Source organism: Strigops habroptila, chromosome 7, assembly GCF_004027225.2.
Source record: "Strigops habroptila isolate Jane chromosome 7, bStrHab1.2.pri, whole genome shotgun sequence".
Taxonomy (NCBI): domain Eukaryota; kingdom Metazoa; phylum Chordata; class Aves; order Psittaciformes; family Psittacidae; genus Strigops; species Strigops habroptila.
This window is the reverse complement of record NC_044283.2, coordinates 30,907,385-30,924,062: the sequence shown is the minus strand read 5'-3', so window position 1 is coordinate 30,924,062 and position 16,678 is coordinate 30,907,385. Positions and strand designations below refer to the sequence as shown.

Sequence of the window (16,678 nt, the reverse complement as noted above, 5' to 3'; positions counted from 1 at the left end):
CCATGGTATTAGACAAATTCCTTTTGGCTCAATTTTTAAACAGAAGGTTTAATTAAACTATTTTGGTAATAACATTAATTTACTTATCTTATAACTCGCTGAACAGATAAATCCATTTTCAGTAGAATGAGTGGTATTTGTGTTTTTATTCAAAGGATGCTTTTTTACAATATCTCAGTTAGAAAATAAACTTTATTAAAACCAGAGTTCCTCAAACCAATCATAACTTCTTCTTCCCACTGAGTACATCCTGAAAATAACTACAATCTTGCAGCCATAACATTTCATAAAAAACCCCAAAATGTCAAAGCATTTATTTATAGAAAGCAAAAAATGCAAAGGCACATTACAGTTTATGATCAGTTAGAGTTAAACAGTCCTCACCCAGCCCCTTTGTTGGAACTGATTATTGTTCTGCATGGTAAGAACTGATTAAAACTGTTTCATGCCAGGGTCTCTTAAAAGTATAATTCTTCATAATGTCTTTCTCCAACCACAGGAAAATAATGTTAACAAAATGTTAGCTGTTAATATTATTGTAATGCTGAATTTCATACACATGTGAACAAGCTATTAAGGAAGTATTCATTCAGCCTCTGTGTAACTCCACTACGGAGTCCCCAGCAGGAACGAAATATCTACACAGCAGCTGACAGAAGACACTAAAGCTATTAGTTCTGGCTGCAACATGACATGGGTCTATCTTTCTTAGGGCATCCCTACATGGAAACTCCAAAAAGAAGTAAAACAATTTCAGCAAGATACTGGGCCTGAACTAAATAAGTCAGGAAGGGACAGTATCAGAAGGTAAGTTAGCATTGGAAAGCAGGGATTTAAAAGAAAAACTTCCTTCATCTTCTCTCAAAATTACCCAACAGTCTTAAATTTGCCAGTTTGATAGTATTTTCCAAACACATGATTTTCCAACATGCAAAGGTACTTTATTTAACTTCTTGCTCAGAATGTTGTGGTTTTATTCTTACTTGTGTGTCCTTAATCCTACTTCTTGGAGAGTTTACTATTTTTCAAATTGACAGGAATCTTATTTCAGCTCCAGCTTCTTTTATGGATTAAAATCAGATTTTAATTCCTCATAATCACGTATAAAACACAGCATATATTTCTAGTGAAATATAATAATTATTGCTATTGAAAGTTTTCAAATTGCCCATGGTTTTGCTTTCTGTAAGAAAAATAAATTTGTTAAAATAATAGAATGAGTCTCAGCAGGGTCATAGGTTTCAAGGAAAGGATTATGCTGGAAATTTCTTCCAATCTCTTACATAGCACAACATGTTGCATTTCTTCAAATGATTCTGAAATAGGCCTGTAACTTTTGTTGCCTCTGGAACATGGTAAGTTATTCTTGGTTCTGCCATATACTTTTTGCAATTTATTTCATGTGTCTGTGCTTTGGTTGTTTCATCTGTGTATAATGGAATAATAACATATTTATTCATAGCCAAGAATTGTTTAGATGCCATGGAGATTAAAAATAGCTAAGAAGAAAAGAGGAGAGGTTCCTTATTAAGAAGTAACAGTCATTAGAAGGAAGACAGAACAACAGAAAAGCAGTTCAAAGCTCTTTCTGGTACTTTGAGGCCACAACAAACATGGATGATACCATTACTCTTTGCTCCTTGAATTTTTGCAACCTTTTAGGAAGCAGAATCAGTACAGAATAAATATCTCCTTAAAGCTTGAAAATACTATTAGAACTTTGGATATAAAAGTATCAAAACCTACCTTCATTCAGAATCAGGCTGAAGGTACTATGAGCACACAAGCAGTGATTTACTGTTTAATCAAGATGCACAGCTTAGCTTAGATTTATGATGACTCTTTCAGAGGCTTGGTTCTTCTGGCATAAACCTAGGTGAAGGCCTTGTTGAAGTTGGTTGAATTTTTCCTATGAAGAAGATAGGAAGTTAAAATAGGTTTTTCAAAAAGTAGGCAGACAAAAATGCTTTTTGGTGTGTTAGTGCCTCATTACTATGGCTCAGCAATAACCAGATGATGACATCACATCCCATGTCACTCTGCTTCAAAACTCGGCTGAATTCAGAAATACATCCATGTACACATCCAGCAAACTGTAAGACCAGGCCAGATTCCCATAGGAAGGACTACAGACATCTGACTTAGCCTGTAATGGGAGCATAGTACTTTGGGGACCTTTGAAAATCAGGGGTAATCACAGTGACCCATGCTTCATCATTTGTATATCTATCTCAAAATACTTTACTGTCTTAGACAAACATTAATGTCTTTATTTTACATAACCATAGACAACATTTTGGATTAGGACTTCTGATACTGAGTGGATAAGAAAGGAGCCCATCAATAATTCCTTTTTAAAAAAAAAAAAAAAAAATGAGGACTCTGGGTTTACATAAAAATCTTGTGATTTATGAGTGCATTTTGAGAAGACATGGAAACATATTTTCTGATGTATGAATGAAGTTATTTCCGTTCCAGAAATCACATTAAATAAATATTGTAGGCTGTGTTTCACAGGTAGCCCAGCAAACTATTTTGGTTTGGGGCTATTTAGCTACCCCACTGCAAGTTCCATATAATATTAGCAATGGTGAAAAATTTCAAACCCTTTCGGGAAATTAGGTAAAAAACCCTCTTCAAATTTCTTTTGAAAGGAAGTGATAATCTAACTCTTCCAAATATCAAACTAATTTGCTGAAGTTCAGTGAAAATAGAAAACAAGTTAACTTTCTTACTGGTATAAGAAACAATATTCTCTACATTTTTGTAGCTTGAAAGCCAGAAGACAGAGAAATTACAGTGAGACAGTAAGACAATATAATTTGCTTCATCTGCATTGAAGCACCCTGTTTATGTACTATAAAAAACTATGTAAGTTTCGAGATATGCAATCAGCTATATAATGCAACAGATTGGTCAAATTTAAGTGCACTATAATAATAGTTTCCTTTAAGTGGATTATGAAGAACAAAATTTAAATAGAAGATGTAAATTTAATCTGTAGTTCTAGAAATTGTCCTACACAGAAAAAAAAGGAATATATTGAAATAAATAAATGGAATGTCAGATGAGTGAAATGTTTAGTATTGTGGTTGTCCCACTTCAGAGCAGATAGATAGGAAAGTATAAAGGCTAAGTTACTACTAGCCTTTCCTAGATTTAAAAGGCAGTAAGTATGGCTTTGCTACTGTATTACTGTGAAGCTGAGGTCTTAATTTTGTGACTTACTCTGAAGAGATTTTTATCAAATAAGAGATTAATTTCTCCAGTATTCCATTTCTACTTTAAATAACTAGGGACAGTCAATTTATGCAGATATTTTGCCACTCATAATAAAAAATCCCCTCATCTCATCATGTGTAGAAACTATTTTTAATCTATATATTGTCCTATTACTAGGATACATTCTAAAATATTAAAGCTATTAATATTCTAAAAATATTAAATTGGAAAGTGTCAACATTATTTATATTAATACAATATTAATAACTATTTACACATGGTGATCAGACTCTAACGCTATATGTGAAAAACAGTATATCTACATAGGCTTTTCTCTATTACAGCAAGACAGATATAATTAAAGTCCACTGGAAGAAATGCATTTCAGGTTGGCCTGAATTTCCCAAGTGAAAAAGTTCCAAAAGAGGATCCATTTGCTGAATCATGCTGTTTTGTAACAGAAAAGCCCTCAAACCAGCATTCATTGCACAGGAAGATCCATTCCTGCTTTATTTTTTATAGATGTTGTATTCTGTTCCTTATATAAAAATCATCTCTGTATTTACACCTTCCATCTCACCTTTATTACCAAGTTGAGGTGAGAAAGCAAAACCAGTTTATATGAAGAAACTTTTTTACTACCTGCAGCTTGATTACAAGCAGGTCTTTCAACACTTATGCTCACTGAAAATGCTTCAGGTTTCAAGGGAGGGCTTTTCTTTCCAACTTTAGAGACAAAACCCTCCAGGCTTTCTCATTGGAGAAATAAGGGTATTGAACAGTGCTACACAACGCTCGTTATAATGCAATAGCAGGTTACCTTTGTGAACAAGAATCTTGACTTATTTTCCTTTTTCAGGCTCAACATTTTTTTTTCCCTGTGTCCTTCAAATGCTATAAGACAAGGAAGTTAAACAAACCAACAAACAAACTGCAAAATATGACATTACCATTGGAAATCCTTTTCAAGTCACATCATTAAATGTTGATCCTGTACCTCAGTGTTGTAATCACAATTAGGCCAAACTAGGCTTCATTAATCTCAGTTTCTTCACTATTGGGATATATAATATAACTTTGAATAGGCTAGTTTTTGTATTCTTTTGGCCCATTACAGCACAGGTACACATTGTAGCATAGCTATTTTCTTAGTTTCCTGTTGGAGAAGAGTGATAGGAAAAAGTCCTTGGCATCCAGACTCCTGTTGACTTAACTACAGCAAAGACTGAGCCTTGTGGAACAATTGCAATATTACAAGCACAGAAAAAAAGGTGGTTTTGTTTGCTGAACAACATAATATGGTTTAGTACTGGCCATTTTAGTTCCTGAAGCTAAGGTAAGTCTAACAACAGCTAAATTAATTCTGACTTCAACAAGTGCTAATTTGTGTTCTATGACTAGTGAACCACAAAACTTATGTGAAGAGTATGTCTTGGAATGCATATCACCCTGGGGTGAGAACCATCACCTTATTCCCACAAAAACTGTTGCATGTACTATCTTTGACAAGCAGTGTTTGTGGTAGTAATAATAATAATAATAAAAAAGGTTATAAAGATGAACGGGTTTTGCTTCAAAAACTTTAAAAGCTGGTTTTCAGCAACAAGATGAAAGCCTATTTTGTTAGCCCCAGTAGGTAGGATGAAATATAACCATAAAAGGGAAAAAATAATCTACATTATAGCTCAAGGAACATAAGAAATATGTTAATTTATGATCTCTTGTCAAATTAGAAATAATCTCTACATCTTTTAAAAACAGAAAAATGTGAACAACCCAGTATACTAAATGGCCTGAAACATGAGAAACATTGCAGCCTGCCTGGCAGTTTCAGTAATCAGTATTTGCATTAATTTTCTAGCTTTAAACTGGACAATGTCTGATGAGAGGAAAGAGATTCTCGGAGAAAACAGCATTATTAAACCTCAGCGTAATGTGAGACAAACACCTATAGACCATTGGTTTTCCCATGAGGGAAGACTGTCTTTGAGAACATATATGGTCTGCTTTGTTATAGAAATTTGTAACCGAGTTGATTATCATGTTTTCTTTCTGCCCTCTACCTCATTTCAACCATCTCACATCTGCAAATCCATTTTGAAGATGTATATATCATATATTATTTTCCTTATTGTTCTTTATTATTCTTTATAAAACATTCATTCACTTTCTAATATGTAAGTACTCATTAGAGATAACGGACCATTATAATATTGCAACCGAGAGTAAGATTTGGAAATTCTCCTGGGTGTTGTTTGCCATTTTTAGCTAAATGATATTTCATAATAAATGACTGTGTGGTAACAGTTTAGCAGACTTTAAGTTGTGCAGCTGTTTCTGGATCCTCAAAGTGGAGTGAGATACAGCAGAACTTTAATGAAAAAAACCAAACGGCAATTTAAATATGATTGTCATCTGACAAAAATATACATGGGGGTGGATGGTAGGTATAATCACTTTATGACAATTTATGAAAATTTCTGGAACTGTTAGAGCTGCAATTCAGAATACAAAATTTATGACTGTTTACCACTGAAATTTAAAGTGGAGGTCATCAGTCATATGTGAAAACTGTTTTACATATATCATGTCAACTTTTGCTACTAAGATATCAAGAAAGTACCTTGGGAAAGCACCCAGGTCACTTAAACAATAAAGAAAATATGCTAGGCTCATTAATAAGCATTGGTGAGTGAAAAAGTTTTTTGTTGTGCTTTTCTGAAGAGTGTTCTTCCTCCATGAAAGTGCCTCTGTAGTAAATCTTACCCTTTAGGCATTTAATCATTTTATGTGGATGTCTCATAAATGTCTGTGCCTCATACCGGGAGCCAAGTGATCTTACAGTAAATATCATGGCAATAAAATGATGAATCTTTGTGTCTTGATAAAATGATGACTTGGCTTACATGATTATCACTTAAGAAAGTCGTCATACATTAAATAAGGCACTGGGAAGATTAATATTCACAAAAGAAAGAAGGGTATATCGACTTGTCCTTGTCTGAAAATCAAAACTCTAAAGAGTACGTTTAAGGTAATTATTTGGACCCTGTACAAATTTCAATGTAAATATGTACATCATAGAGAAGTGCAAACACACTTATTAATGATCCTTCATCCCAGCAGATTCCTGCATTTCTGTAAAATAACATTGGAATAAATAATTAACAAAAAAATGGAATAAATAATGTTTATGCAGCAAAACCAATTACTTTATCAAATACAGGCATAGACTACATCAGTTTAAGAGGAACAAATAAATTCTGCATTCTTAGACTGGCAGACTACTACTGCAGAAATGGAGTGTCAGTAGTTTGAAAACTTTAAATATCTGAATTGTCAAACCTTAGCAAATTATTTAGTTATTTACTATATTAATGAATAATTAAACAGGTCTATAGTATGTGAAAAAAAATAAGCATTTTCAAAATTATAGAACTATTGTTAAACATTAAAGGTTTAGTACACCCTCGGACAGTCGCTACTAACCAAATACCTGTTCATGAGCACTATTTTTGTGACGGTCATGATGTTTTCAGGACTGATGTCTGAACAGACTGCCTAAAGAGTAATGTAGTTCCCTATCAGTCACGATGAGCAAGTTATGATCCTTTATTCACTTTATAAGGCATTAGCTGTGAGTTGTAAATGAAGTACTTGGGGTTCCAAGGCTTCAGCCTTCCAAAGTTTGCTAGTTTCAGAGGTTTGCTTCAGGTTCCTTGCTATCTAAGGAAATTGTAAGAAAACATTAGAATGAGGCTCACTTTTGGGAGAGGGAAAAAATAAAATGGCAAGATGGTATAACTGTGGAAAAATGTATTCAAAAGAAGGAAGAAAAGAAAGATGATGGAAACCTGGCAATGCAAACAGAAAACAAATCTCATGAGTTGGCATTGTTGAGCAGCAGCCAAAAGACCAGTATGAACTTGAGCTGTTTACAGAGGATAGGCATCAAACTAGATATCAGGAGACCTGATCTGTGTGGTCTGTCTCTGAGCTGCTGACCTTGGGCAAGTTGTATGTCATAAGCGTATTTCTTTTCCCTTCTGTAAAACTGAAACACAATGTTCTTTAGTGCTCTAAAAAAAACTTGGGATTGGAAAAAGTTTGTATGTAGCTGCTCGGGTCAACTAACAGCTACAACTGGGTACTCGGCTGTACTTTTTGACCCTTAGAATGTTAACTAAGGAGAAAGAAAGCTTTGATGGCAAACCCAAATGTGTTTAGCACTCATGCTCAGATGGTTATCTAAATCTAACATCATTTTCAGCTCTCTGCTATAGTCCTTGCCAGTAGACAGTTTCTCCCTATAAATCACACATCTTTCTGAGTGTAAGCTTAAAATTTTTGATTTTTCCAACTTCTGGTTGCTTGCTATTTCTCCCAACTCACAAGGACATCTTTCAGAACAGTAAAGCAACTCTACCAAAGGCAGTGTTTCTCACCCACAGCTGGGAAACTAGCAGAAACAATCCTTGAAGTCACTCAATTTACATCCCATTGGTGTTACCTGGCTGACTGAACAACCTACACAGTAACACTAAGACCACAAGCTTTTCAGGATGTAATATGTCTTGACAGTGATGCAAGACCTGAATACACTTACTCCTTCTTGTTTCTGACCTGGTCATTATGATACTCCTGTAGAAGTATTTTGCAATTCATCTGCTTTGCAGATCTCACTTTGATGCAATAATACTTGATTATACAAGTCCTAAAATGAAATACAGTAAAAGCAGGTACTACCTGATGTGTACCTATAAGGTAAAAAGCTCATTTTATTAGGATTTCAACAATTAAGCCATTCCCCAAATGACAAATTCATCTTGTTGGATGATTTTAAAGAGGGTAGTTGTTCAAACTTAAGGTAGAGTCCAAGATAGCCACTGTGATGTCAGGAAAACTTATTGTTAATATATCAGAGCTAGGCAATCATCACCAGGAAAAATATTTTGAAAAGATGACTAGAGCAAGATGATGGGACAACAATGAATCAAAAGTTAACATATCCTTGATATTGCCTTTATAAATGCCTTTTCATAGCCCAGTGTCAATCACTTGACTGATGTGTGATGCAATTTGCTCATCTCATCAACAGTTTATACAAGGTTGGATGTCACCACCAGCCACCAAACACTTGCAACACATAGGGTGAAAGCATTACCCTGCAAAACCTACCTCGATCTGGGTATTGCAACAGCTGTTAACAGCCTGCCAGAGACTATTTCATATAATCAGTTGCATTTAGTGAGTGCTGAGAAGTAGGCAAATGACATATCGCAAAGAAGTTCTCAAGAGAATTAGGCAGCATCGTCTTCTCAGAAGACAAAGATTATCTTTTGACATCAGCAAATGTGCTTTGTGACATCAAAGTGTATCAGCTAAGCTGGAACACTGAACAGCACAGACAGTGTCAAACACAAACTGTCCCGTCTTTGTGAAGGATTGTGATATGCTATGACATCTGTGAAAACTGGGCTAATTTCTCCATCAGAGTTACACTCTGATCTGCTGTATTGTTTGGAAACCCTACAGCCCCATTTCAAATTGAAAAGATATTTTGTATGTGTAAAGTATCCTTGCACTGAATTTATTGCAAGTTGAAAAGTTCTTTATAAATGGGATGATTTACATGAGAATATTCTTGCAGTGTTTCAATTTACATAGAATTTGTTCCCCCAAAATCTTACATTACTAGGTCTTACTCAATGAGGTAAGTGCTGCTTTACTATTTAAGAAACTGAGACACAATAAATAAATGTGTTCCAAAGAGTTGAGATTTATCATGTATAAGGAAAGTTACTGTTCATTTCATTAAAAAAAAAGGCTTTCTGTGGATTTCAGTATTCTGTAGTTGTGTGTAGCATGTAGAGTTCTTTCCATTTCATTGCTCTCCAGTATACAATCAACAATATTGTTTCTAAATGCAATTTCTGAGCTGTAATTGCATTAGCAATTGAACAAAAATTATCCTAGTATATACGCAACACCCTGCGGAACCAAAAAGTGAAAAGTTACAATCTTGACCAGCTACCTAGCCTATTTTTGAAATGATTGCTTAGAATCTAAGCCACTGTTAATCTTCAAAACAAGGCGTAACTCCAAAATAGTCAAACCTGCCAAAAAATGTCATTCTGCCAATATTTGATTTCATGCCAGGTTCCATAAGTGTGCATAAGCACATTAAAAATAATCCCTCAGTAGAAAAAAGAAAAAAAAAAAATCTCTCTTTTTTTTTCCTTTTTTTTTTTTTGTCTCAGTTTTCCAAAGGATAGAGATTGTGTTTTACACAACAGAGGGAAGTGGTGAGAACAGGTTTCTTAGACAGTTGGATATATGCACATTTATGCGTATGTTGCTAAATTTATGCTGTAATATTGACAGTATGTGCCAAGAACTAAACACAGAACCGGAAGTTACATTGTTCGAACTGCGATAAATATATTGCCAGAGGACATTGAGTGAGTGCTTTATCATCTAGAGAACTGGGAATCCCTGACTTCCCATAAGTTATTGCTAAGGTGTATGACAAGAAGATGGAACAAACTTTATCTTCCATTATCATTTATTTGATCTTAGAAGTTACTCAGACATTTCAATTATGATTTGAATTTGTGTTGGTACTAAGTTCGTTGGTACTGTGGCCAAAGCCAAAGGGGACAAACAAGATCAAGCAGAATATGCACTGAAGGGTTTCAGAAAACACCACATCTTGGCATTATTTTAAAATATCCTGTCTCTAAAATGTCTCTCTTAAACAGAATTAATGACACCAAAAGTAATAGAAGTAAAAGATTTAGTTAGAAGTGGGCTTTACTCATGAGTACACTCCATTTATTTACTATAATATGTACAAACCAAACAAGATTAGCTTTCTTTCCTAAACGCTAGGTGAATGCCATAGTTATTGTTCTGAAGATCTTTTCACGTAACACAAATGATGAATGTATAAAATGATGTTACGTATTGTATGTAATAAATATCGTGAAAGGCAGAGAGATCGTGGTAGTGTTATGGGGTTTTTTGATGTTTTTTTCCCTTTGGTATGAATTGATTAGGAGGACACCTAGTTAATAGTGAAGACAGAGTATATAGAAGAGGAGGACAAACGGGGGAAAAGCAAAGGAGTGAAAGAATGAATATGAAGAAGAGTATAGAGTTGAAGTGAACAGACTTAAAAAGGTGTGGGGATAACTGAAGTACACGGCCCATCAGTAGCTGATGGACAAAAGCCAGTCATAGCTGATGACATTTTGACTCACTTATTAGCAGCCTTCGCAGGTGCCATAAGCATCTTAATTTCTTCTCCTCAGAGATTTTTTCTGGGTGGTTTAGTGAGCGACAGTGCATCATGTTTAATTTAACATCTCCTGAGGGAATCTTCCCAGTGCTTTCTTGTGACCACAGATTTTGAAGTGAGGGATTACCATGATCAGTTGCCATTTTACTGGTTGGCAACTAATAGTTTCGTATCTCCTACCTTGTGCTGTTCCTTATTGCATGTGGAAGACAGCCTATTTGCAGTGCATAATGTTTGTAAATTTTACCATGTCTCTGTTCATACATTATTTACCAAAAATATTCTGACTATATAAACATACTTGTTTGAAACTTATTCACTGAACACTTATATACAAACATATCAGGCTATGGGTTATTCATGAACTATTTGTTTTGAATTTGTTTTGAAGTCTTGGGTCTTTGCAGCACAATTGCAACAAATGCCACTGCATTATTATTGCTACCCCTTCTGTTCATAACAAGTTAAAGAAGATTTCGTGCTAGCCACATGAAGAATTGTGAACTAGGCGCACAGTAATTGCAAGGCAATTTTTTTTTTTTCTGACAAGAGAAATAAAAGAACCTATTTAGATATTTTTAAAATTGGAAAAGGTTCTCAAGTGTCAAATTGAGTTAATAGTTTTTATTCGAATGAATGCATATAAGCATATTTTCACAGTATTTGCCCGTGTTGAATAGTATTGATAGATATTCTTGAAGGAGAAAATAGTGTTATAACTTACCCATGCATATCAGGACCTTGATACCTTGAGTAAAAGTAATGACTGTGGTTTCGCTGTCCTGCAATTGTTGCATTTGGGAAACACTGGGATCTATTTTCCTCTCCCCAAAGGCTGTCCACCCTGCAATAGAAGATGGCACTGGAACAAACATTTTTACAGACTGAGGAAAGGTGGTAACATCCCAGTGAATCCATAAGCCAGGTAAATTTTTGTGTTACTTTGGTTCTGAAATTTGTGAGGAACAGATCTGCAGCTGAGACAAACCCTGAGAACTTTGCTGTACTCCATTAACCTGCTTGGCTTTTTTATCAGGGGCAAGTCTTAAATTTATGTTAAAATAGAAGAGGTATTAGGTATAAATATTTTTATCTTAAATTATGGAGTGATTTTACGATCCATGGCATCTATTTCAAAATCACTTGGCTGATACAATTTGCATGGCGCAAGCTGAACAGAGACTGAACAAAGATAGTCTTGTAAAGGAAAATAAGAGAACGGACTCTTTAATTGTCTGCAACCTGAAGTGAAACATACAAAAAAAGTAAAGAAACTTGGAAAATTGATCAAATAAGAGCATAGATATGTTCTTTGAAACTCTCTAGGTTGCTAAAAAATAATCTTAAAAAATTATTCAGTTGAAAAAGATGTAACAAGCATATTGTCTGGAACTCACAGCCAATTTAGAAATAGGTAGAAATATCCCATGGGAAAGGTTATAAAGCATTTTGATAAACTATCAAGAGAGAAGATTAATTCTATATCTTTTCTAAATCAGAACTAGAAATTACCTCTTAGCTGCATCCGAGTTGTTGGCTTCAGTACAGATGGATGTATATCTTTGTCTGCATTGCCAGAAGAGGTCATGTTATGTGATTTAATGGTACTTTCTAGCTTCAAGATCAATTCTGCTGTTGTATAGGTTTTCCAATAGGATGAACAGAGGAGAAAGGGAACAACTATGATGTACCTGTGCATCTACGACAGCTCCAATATCTTTTATTACTTTTTTGGCAGGCAGGAGATTGCTCTGCAACTACTTCTCTCTCTTCCTGTTTTGGGAAGTCTCTGCCTCCTGAGCCAAGGGGGAATTTGTCGTTTGAGCTGCTTGTGGTAGTAACATCAGGCTCATTCAGCCTCACAAGTACTGCCAGTCCTGAGAGGGACTTGTGCAGAGCCACATTGCGTGTATCTGTGGCTGATTTATTTACAGAATAAGTAATAGAGAGCAGATTACATTAGCAAGCCTTTTTATGATAGGCAGCCTCTGGATCTCTGAGAATATTTTTAGTGACATACTGCCTGCATGATGGATCTTAATCTAGCCCCTTAATGCTGCCCTTTCACATATGAAGCAGTGGCAGACTTTACATAAGTAGAATTAATATGTATGTAATAGGTTTGCCATATTTAGAATATATGAAAGCTAGCTGGCATATAATTTTATTTAATTTGACTAAACCCATCCATTCTCCGCAATGCAATTCCAATTTGCGGCACATATAGCAAATGACAGGCAGATTTTTAGAAATGGCTGAAGACAAACAATTTTTTCAACAGACAGATGAATGCTAGTAATATGAGAAATTGTGATTTATTTAAGAAACAAGAGCCTTCAAAAATCTCTTTGTGACATCTTGCTTCCATTTTTCTATGATGTCGTGAATGTGACAGTAAATTTTAACATAGGGTAATATAAAAATGCAACTCACAGAATCAATATAGGACAACTATAATAGTTGTTCGAGATGTGTTAGAATCAAATTGCAACTGCCCATAGCAACTTCATTACTTAAACTGTCTGTTTTAATTGTGCAGATTGGCTAGACTCCTGTTGAGGTCACTGGTCAATGCTCTTGGTGAAATCCACCCGTGTGCTAAGCTTCACAGCAGACCTTTGCGCAGTAACCTTTAAATGGCGAAACAAAAGGAATTTTAAACAGAGAACTTGTGCCAAGGCTCTGCTTCTGTGTGAATTTCATTTTCAATAATCGTAAAGTTATAATTTAATATTACAAATCAAATATCTGATTCTCCATTTTCTGATTCTTCTGTATTATGTTCAAGAATTTTTTCCAGCTACAGATTTATACAGTTTTACAGCACACTGTTGTGAAGTTGAATAAAAATGTGTAACTTCTTGTCAGATTACACAAATAACTAATTGCAATTACAAAAAAAATGAAACCCAAAGATAACAATCTGTCTGTTTAATGAATTTGTCTCTAGAGAAAATTTACAAAGTATTAACCATGCATTTTTAATCATTTTATTAAACTACTGCTTCTTTTACTCACAGGTGGTGGTTGCAACTGTACATTAGGATAGACAAGAAATCAAAAAATTAGACTATGGTGAAAGAAAGAGCTAAAGGGCTGATGTTACAAAATCAGGTAATCTGATCAGATGCTTCTGGATGTCTTTGATTATCAGATATACAATAATAAATATTTCATTAAAAATTAATTGTAATGATTCTAATTTTAATTACAATTAGATTCTAATCCTGAAATGTCATTCTAATGCTTAATTTTTAAGTTTATTTTTAGTTTAGTGAAATGCACATTTAGATTACACTGGATAAAGTACAGAAACAGTCCTGGCAACAGAGGTCAGAATGCAGGAACCCCCTTTCTAGTTTAGATTCCCAAATCCAATATATTTTTTTCCTAGCTGTATGACTGCATTTGGCATTGAAGTATGTTCTTGAAAACATAAAAAAAATAAGCACTCTTTAATTTTTTTTTACTGATGCCACTTGGAAACTTTTGGTTTTGCCTGCTATTCAGCTCAATGTTGAAAATTTCCTAAAATATGCAGTTGAAAAAAATTTAACCCAAAGAAACTTTAAGACACTGATGATCAAGAAACAAGACTCAAATGTGCTAAACAAAAAACTGTGCAGTGACCACCTCAAGTACAGTAGGGCATATAATTGATAAGGAATACCAAAAGCAAAGAATATTACATTTTTGCTTACCACTTCTCTGCTTCTACTCTATACACCTCCCCCCAAAAATAAGGAAACAAAGAGAAAGTATCAAGATTGGTGTAACTTTGTGATGTCATGCAGTTTTTTATCAAATCCATACCTAACCTGTGTTTAAAAGAGCAGGAATTTATTAACTGCTTTTGAAGCATAATAGGATGACATAAATTGCAGACTTAATTCTTTCATAAAATGTCTTTAAAAGTCTACTTTATAACAATATAAATAAATTTTGGAACATCAATAAGACAATCAGAGGCATGCACTCTGACTGCACTCATGCTTCTGGGGTAGTTGAAGGCACTATCTTTAAGCATTCAGGCAGCATGTCCCCTAATTGTACTTCATTTTTATGCTTCAGTCTTGAGCTTCAAAAGCTAAAAAGACAATGAATTAACCTAACCTGCTCTGCTATGGATTACTCCTAAAAAGCAGTCCAAAGAATGGCTTTTGCCAAGGTTTGCTTTTTCCTTGCAGGCTTTCTGTTCTATGTTCATGGCTTATTAGGAAAAATAAAATAAATTGAGTAGGGTAATAAAAAATGCTGTTGATATTATGATAGCCACATTGTTATATTTGAGGAAATGAAGGTTGTTCTTGTAGTAAAAAAAATGATATCTGATAAGCTCTGTAACAATAATATACCAAGGTCATCCTCTGTTACACAGAGACAAAAGGCTATGAAAGATAATTTCAACATATGAAGCATGCCATGTTTATCTTGGGATATTAAAAAATGAAAAGCTGTGATTTATTTTGAGACATATTTATTTATAGATAAAAACATATGTTAAAATATTCTGTCATAACATCAGGAAAGAGAGAAGTTTACTTTTAAAAGGAAACTGGCTTTCAAGGCCAAGCCATATTGTGTTTTTTTGAAGGCCTGCTTCAGTTGTACCTTGATGGGTTTCTGGTAACTGTCTCACTCTCTTGTTGCTTAATCTAGTGAACAGGTTTTTCATTTCATTTCACTTTTCTGCTAGCAGTATTTCCCCTGTTGCTTTATAAATATCCGTATTATGATAAGCAGCAGCAACAATTGGAAACTCTTTTCCATGTCTGCCTGCTTTTCTGTCTACTAAACATACTGCTGGGAGTCAACCAGTCCATATCCCTTAGCATCATTACATTTTTCCATCGTAGAAAATGAAAAGCACAAGAAAAACATTCCTTCTCTCATTAAGATGAGCATTTGCTGATCTGTGAGTCCTTGCAGAGTTGTAAATGAGTACCTTTTTCTTTTGTTTATGTTCCCAGCAGAGAAGACAACTGACAGGATTTGAGTAGGGGTTGTGTATGCATCTGTTATATGCTATACTCTGATTGTCTTGATGCTTCTACATTTTACTGTATATTACCTAGAATAAGAACTTTGTGAGGCTAGATATGGTTGGATACCTGAATGATGGCTGATAAATCAAAGGTTTGCTTACACACCAAACTTTTTGGCTATTACACAATTCAAGTTTTTGGCCCTGAAGCCTTCTAGAGTATGATCATAATTCTAAAGCATGAAACCCAGTCTTCCACTGTCAAAATTTACCTCCTTTTGATGCATATTCTCTGGAAATTTAGGTAAGCATGGCACATGACTGCAGCAGTGTACCTTTCTGAATTCAGGAAATCAGTAAAGAAGTCACTGTGATATAGTGCTAATGTGACCAGGGACATGTTGAATGGCTCATCATCGCAAACCCTGATATGATATTTCATCTTGCTTCAGTGAACGTTTCAGAGGATTTGGTGATTTTCATGGAGTATCTGCAGCACTTGCTTCATCTTGAGGTGGCTGATCTCTTCTCCCAAGTAACAAGTGATAGGACAAGAGGAAATGGCCTCAAGCTGCACCAGGGGAGATTTAGACTGGATATTAGGGAAAATTTCTTCACTGAAAGGCTTGTCAGGCATTGGAACAGACTTAACAGTTGTTAAGGATTTTTTGGATCCTGTGGGAGTTTGACAATTGCACTGTCACATGCCACTGTGGCCACCACTACCTAGTGTTTTATTAGCTGCCTACCATACTGCCTGAGTACCAAATCAGGTCATCAGCTCCTGAGTCAACCCTATAGGTAATATTGAGAACCTGGGCCCCTGCTGGTGAGAGACTTTGGAGTAATCGATAGTAATATGTCTATAAAAATATGAAGAACCCTACCCTAAAACTGAAAGCAGTTGGCACAGTTTCTGGAACGCCAGTAATTTCCTGTGGAATCATAGTAAATTGACCTGGGTCAATAATAAGTATAACATTTTTACAATTTCTTAGTTGTTCAACGTTTGGTCTTATTAAATATGTATGTCATTGACCTATTCAGTTTACTGGGTAGGTCAATACCAGAAGTTACAGCTATGCTTTAGGACTTCAAAGGTCATTAATGTCGATCAGAAGAGCCTCTTCAGTGGTCTTACCAAAAATAATGATGTTTTCTACTTGAATACA

General features: G+C 34.9%; 1 long non-coding RNA gene across 1 annotated transcript; it reads left to right on the top strand.

The window, feature by feature from the left end:
• The first annotated feature begins 711 nt into the window (after positions 1–711).
• On the top strand, positions 712–13,621 carry LOC115611016. The gene is made up of 3 exons (XR_003992433.1): positions 712–807; positions 11,357–11,447; positions 13,543–13,621. It is a non-coding gene; the product is annotated as an uncharacterized LOC115611016 (long non-coding RNA).
• Positions 13,622–16,678: the final 3,057 nt, after the last annotated feature.